At 44.1% G+C, this 6,191-nt stretch overlaps 1 protein-coding gene across 8 annotated transcripts in view; it reads right to left on the reverse strand.

The window, feature by feature from the left end:
- The window catches only part of ZNF180 (zinc finger protein 180), a 22,627-nt gene that overhangs the window by 12,263 nt on the left and 4,173 nt on the right, over nt 1-6,191 (reverse strand). The window contains exon 1 of one of the 8 annotated variants that reach the window (XM_021718735.1): nt 347-380. The exons of the other annotated variants lie outside the window; for them this stretch is intronic. The gene's annotated coding sequence lies outside the window, so the exon portion shown is untranslated. Of the gene's footprint in view, nt 1-346; nt 381-6,191 lie in introns of those variants that run through there. 8 annotated transcript variants of the gene reach the window in all.

The raw sequence follows: 6,191 nt of genomic DNA on the forward strand, positions 1-6,191 counted from the left end.
TCGAACCCGTGGGTTCAGGCAATCCACTCACCTCAGCCTCCCAAAGGCGCGGGATTACAGGCTGAGCCACCGAGCCTGGCTTCTTTCTTTTTTTTTAAAGAGACAACGAAGATCAGTTAAGAAACAATACTAAGAAATGAAAAATTTCCAATGCACTCAGCAGTAACTTGGCAGAAATAAGTCAAAATGCTGGCCGGGCACGGTGGCTCAGCCTGTAATCCCAGCATATTGGGAGGCCAAGGCAAGAGGACTGCCTGAGCTCAGGGGTTCAAGACCAGCCTGTGCAACTTGGTGAGACCTCATCTCTACAATAAATCAAAAAATTAGCTGGGTGAGTAGCACGTGCCTGTAGTTTCAGCTACTTGGAAGGCTGAGGTGGAAGGATCGCCTGAACCCAGTAGGTCAAGGCTGCGGTGGCCATTAAGCGTGCCAATGCACTCCAGCCTGGGCAACAGAGTGAGACTCCAACTCAAAAAAAAAAAAGTCAAAATGTTCTTATTTGCCACAACTGCTGAAACAACTTTACTTGGAGGATGTGGCTACACCTGCTCTTGAATAAAAACCATTTTCAACGCCTTTTTGTTTAAAAAGTTTTCAAAAGAAAATGAGAGTTCAGCTCTCCTCTGGATGAAATGTCCTGCCTTGTCCCCACTCTAGCAGTGGACTCTATCACTTTACTCTGCTTTCATTTCTTCATATCACATAGACTCCCATAATTTTGGTTTCTTATCCTACTCTTCTACTAGAGCAGGTTTCACAAGAGCTGAGATCTTGTCTGTTCTGTTTACCGTGGTTTCACTGTGCTTAGATCACTATTGACACCCAGCAGACAGTTCATCAATATGTGCTGACTGTAAAATGACCCCTAGGAGAAGGGACATGGAATGTGCTATCTGTGTCTTTGCATTTGTCCCTGGGGTCCTGGAAGGCACTAAGTCATTGCTGAGCTCAAGTCCCTCCCCTGGTTAGAGGAAACCTCTGCTAGGTACCTTTATTCTCGGAAAATTCAAAGTATCAGCCTCCAGAACTTACTCCCAACTCACTCTTATAAACTAAATGCACAAAAACAAGCTTGTCACAACAGTGTGTGATCACACACACACACACACACACACACACACACACACTCCTACTTTTTCCTTAGGTTCTATTCACTTTGGATTACTGACCATTTTAGGAACGTCTCCTGTGTTTAAAACTTAGCTTCTGTAGTTCCCTTCAGATAATATCTATCATTTGCCTAGTATTTTTAATAATACATAGCATCTTCAACATAGAATATCTCACAGAATCATCTAAACTTTTCTGAAGTAAAGAGTGGTATGTCTAATTTGCCAATGCAGAAATTAATGGTAATAAAGTTTAAGCCAGGCAGTGGTGGTTCATGCCTGTAATCCCGGCACTGTGTAAGGCTAAGGCGGGAGAACAGCTTGAGGTCAGGAGTTTGAGACCAGCCTGGGCAACACAGTCAGACTCTGTTACTACAACAAAATTAGAAAAAAAAATTAGCTGGCTATTGTGGTGCATGCTGATAGTCCCAGCTATTCAGAAGACTGAAGAGGAAGGATTGCTTGAGCCTAGGAGTTACAGGTTGTAGTAAGTTATGATCACACCACTGTACTCCAGTGTAGATTAAATTATTTTATTAAAAAATAAAAATAAAGTTTAGTAAACTCATTTAAGTTCATCAGTCAACTGATACAAACTCCTTGCCTTTCCATTGTACCACTGATCAAAGTCTGATCATTTGAAGCTCAGATCAAATACCACTTCCTCCATGAAGTGTTTCAGATAACACAAAGCTTCATCTCTTCTTTTTTTTAGGACTTCTTAGCTTTATTGGTCCTTTACTAGCATAGCAAAATTATTCTCCTCATATTACTTCTATTTCTGTATCTCTCTCCCCTGGATCATGAATTCTTTACTATAAAGAACTGTGTATTTTTCATCTTTGTATTCTCCTCAGTATTGAGTGGGAGCATAACAAAAGCTCTCTTAATGTGACTGGGCTAGAGACAAATGTGTAGAGCTGGAGACACATGAATGGTATTTAAAGCCTTTACCCCCACCTTCTGTGTGCTCTGGAGTTTTATTTTTATTATTTTTAGTTGGAATCTCACTCTATCTCCCAAGCTGGAGTGCAGTGGCACGCTCACAGCCATCCCAGCACCAACCTGCTGGGCTCGGGCAATCCTTCCGCCTCAGCCTTCCAAGTAGCCAGAATTACAAGGGCACACTACGATGCCCAGCTAATTTTTTTATTTATTGTAAAGAAGAGGTCTCGCCAGGTTGCCCAGACTGTTCTCGAACCCATGGGCTCAGGCAATCTCCTCATCTTGGCCTCCCAAAGTGCTGGAATTACAGGCTTCAGTCACTGCACCCAGCCTGGAGCACTTTTAAATTATCTTCAACAGTCACCTTTACGTCATAAAGGAGCATTGTCCTTTTGCTTTGCATACTTCACAGAATGGGAGCAGGAATTAGACTGCTGACTTCTACAGAGAGAAGAGTCATGGACAGAAGATAAAAACTGCTTCTTCTGTGAAACAGGTGGGCCCCGTGTGACCCAAAGCAGAGGAACAGAGACAAGCAGAGACATCATAGAGTGACTGTCCACTTCACAGTGAGACTGTGGACAAACCAGGTCAAAGACTATAGGCTATTTGCTCAACCAAAAATAGAGATGACCAAATATACCTTTCTCAACTTGAGGAGTTCTTAGGGCAATAAAACCAAGTTCTAATCAAATCACAGAATTGTTACTGAGCTCAATCCTCAGAGCGCTGCATCTCAATCCACAGAGCACTTGTATCTGTGAGGTTTAGGAAACACAGGCATTATACAGAGACTTGTCCTCCTTGGGGTGTTTCCATCTCTTCTTGCCCTGGGAGATGTAAGGTGGGGTTCACATTTCAGCTCAAGGGATGTGAGGCCCATGTGGAGCCCTAAGATTTCTTCCTTTTTTAAATGATATCAGGTTTCACCCTGCTGCCCAGGCTGGTCTTGAACTCCTGGCCTCAAGCAATCCTTCCACCTTCTCCTCCCAAAGTGCTGGGATTACAAGTGTGAGCCACTGCATCCAGCTGAAGTCCTAAAGTTGCTTAATCACTAATGTCAGAAGGCATAAAACCAGCCCTCTCAAACCACAAAGCTGGAAAGAAGGTTCTCTACCTGACTTTCTCAGAGTTTCCTGATTAGAAGGTCCTTCTAGTTCTCATATACAAGAAAGTCTCTTTCCCACTCCCCACCATCAACCACAAATAATTCCCACTTTCCTTAAATAAACAGAATAGATTCTCCCCCTCAGAACTACCAACAACCTACATGGCTCTGAATGTTAAGACTGACAGTAGATGGGCAAAGGTCTACTGCTTCCTTGGCAGGATTTTTGGTCTCAGTCTCTGAAGGCAAGCAGGACTCAGAGTTGGCCCAAGGTCTTCCCTGGCGCAGCTACTTCCAGGTGTATAAGCCACTGGACTCTCTCAGGTGATGTTCCAATCCCAGATAGTTTCTTTCTAGAGCACTGGACTCATTTCCAGCTCACTAGACTCAGTCATTCAAAAGCCAAGACTTGGGCTCCCTTAATTTATCTCTCCCTGCTGAAGATTTAATATCCTTCAGGTCCAAATCAAGTACCTGTGCATCTTGGGATAATAATTAAAATTAACTAGAGGACATTCAGAGTTAGAGGTGTGGTAACCAGCCTCTGAGATGACCCCTCCCTCCTAGTATTCGCACCCTTGTGTAGTACTTGCCCACATGGTACAGGGTGGGTCTGTGTGAGCAACAAAATACAGAAAAAGTGATGATGTGTTACTTCTAAGATCAGGTGATAACAGACCCTGTGACTTCCATCTTGATTGTGGAATTAAGTGTGAGCTCACATGCCGGCGCATACTTGTGTGCTCGCGCACTCTCTCTCCCTCTCTCTCATCATTTGCATTTGCTCTGGGAGAAATCAGCTGCTGTGCTGTGAAGAGCCCTGGAGAGAGGTATATGAGGTGTAGAACATCTCCTACCAACAGTCACATAAGTGAGTTTGCAAGAGGATCCTCCTACCTAGTCAAACCTTCAGAAGGCAGCAAGGCAGCAGCTCTGGCCAACAACTCAGCAGCAACCTCATCGGGAACCCTGAATGCCAGAAATGTCCAGCTAAGCCAATCCTGGAGTCTTAACCCTCAGAAACTGTGTGACAAAATAAACGCTGGTTGTTTTAAGCTGTTGAGTTTGGGAGTAAGCAATAATAAATAACTAATACAAGAAGGAGGGTGCTTTTGCTTTTCCTGGAATATATAAGCAGCATATTTCTGATTGTGAGACCTTAATCATGCAGGGCAAGGCTCTCTGCCTCATCTTCACACAGGGTCTCATACTTGTTAGACAATCAATAAATCTGTGATGAAAGTAATATTATAAAGAACAGACTGCTAATTCAGTTGTCTAACATAGAAGAAAATAGCAAAAGTCCATTAAGATTCCCAGAAAATACCCAAAATCACTAGCTTAAAGTAGAATACCAATGGCCACATCAAAACACATCTTAACTGTGGTTTTGAGAAATATATACGTGTAAAATTATATTTTCTAAACTCCCTCTAAAACACTTGTGCATGTGTACAAGGAATCATATACAATTTATAGCAATGCTATTTGCAACAGCTAAAGAAATTTAAAGAGCCATTAATAGTAAACCCATAAAACCTGTGGCATATTTAGAAGTTAAAATCTGGGCACCAGCTATGTGGTATTGGGATCTCACTACTCCCAGTCCTTCAGTGGACAGACAGGGAATATATGTATGTATAGATGCATGCACACACACAGGTGCACATCTCTACATATTTCTATGTTTGGGTGTACTAGAAACCATGAGCCCACATCAACCTCCACAGAGTTCATTCTCTTGCTCTCCCTTGCCATACCTGTACCTCCTGCTTTGACTGGAGAGTGCCTGCCTCCTAGTCCCTTATGACATTCACTTATCTGATCAAGACTCCTGCAGCTAGCTCATCTCCTAGTTCCTCAGCCATGCCCTCTCCCACCTGGAAGTTCTCCCCACCACTCCCCGTGGGCTTTGCCACCCCACTCTAGACTGCCCTCTGCCACGGGGCCCTCCTCACCCTTCTTGAGCTTTGGTTCTCCCAGCCAGGCCATGCTGATTCATGGACTCACTCCTTGTGCAACTTGAACAGTCCATGTCAGGCTGCCCCAGTGTGTGGGTGCCCTCCACGTGCTGCTGGGCTGTTACCCCTATAGGCTACCCTCAGGCTTAGATGCCCTCAGCCTGCTCAAGCTCTGACATGCCACACCAAGCAGTACCCACGCTCAACACGGGTGCTCTTCTCACCCTGCTCTGGCTCTGAACCACCCTGGCGTGGATACTGTCTCACTGCACTTGGGATCCAAATGCCCACACTGGATGCCCTGCTCACTTGCTCTGGCCCTGTCACCCCATACCACATCCCGCTGCCTCATATGTCCACTGGCCTCACCCAATTACACCCACTTACACCCCTGTACGTGGGCGCTCTCCTCACTCCCATCGGACGTGACAACTCACAGCAGGCGGTCCACCTCAACTGTACCATAATTCATTTAACTATCCTCCTGGATTGAGCATTTAGGATAGTTTCAAATGTTCATTCTCAAAGCTCTGCCCTACCTCGTGGCTTCGGGGTTGAATTGTTCAGGGACAGGAAGAGGAAGTTTTAATTTAACACTTTTAAGAAATTAAATGCTTTCAAGGGCCAGGCACGGTGGTTCATCTCTGTAACCCCAGTACTTTGAGAGGCTGAGGTAGGAGGGCTGCTTGAGCCCAGGAATTTGAGACTAGCCTGGGCAACATAGTGAGACCCTGCCTCTAAATAAACATGAAAAAAAAAAGAAATTAAATGTTTTCAAAGAATATTTGCTGTAGGAAAATGTTCCAAATTATTAATTTTTTAACTTTGAAATGAAAAATCATAAAAATACAAATAAGTAAATGAAATAGTAATGCCACCTATAAAGTAAGTTACAGATAATCTTTGTTAACTAGTATATCTATAGTCTTTTAACATCTTTTCTATACACATACAAACCGTTTTAAAAAGTTGACATAGCCAGGCTTGGTGGCTCAGCCTGTAATCCCGTGCCTTTGGGAGGCTGAGGTGAGTGGAATGCCTGAGCCCGCGGGGTCAAGACCCGCCTGG

This window comes from Carlito syrichta, unplaced genomic scaffold, assembly GCF_000164805.1.
Source record: "Carlito syrichta isolate Samal-C Ts95f unplaced genomic scaffold, Tarsius_syrichta-2.0.1 Scaffold313379, whole genome shotgun sequence".
NCBI classification, from domain to species: domain Eukaryota; kingdom Metazoa; phylum Chordata; class Mammalia; order Primates; family Tarsiidae; genus Carlito; species Carlito syrichta.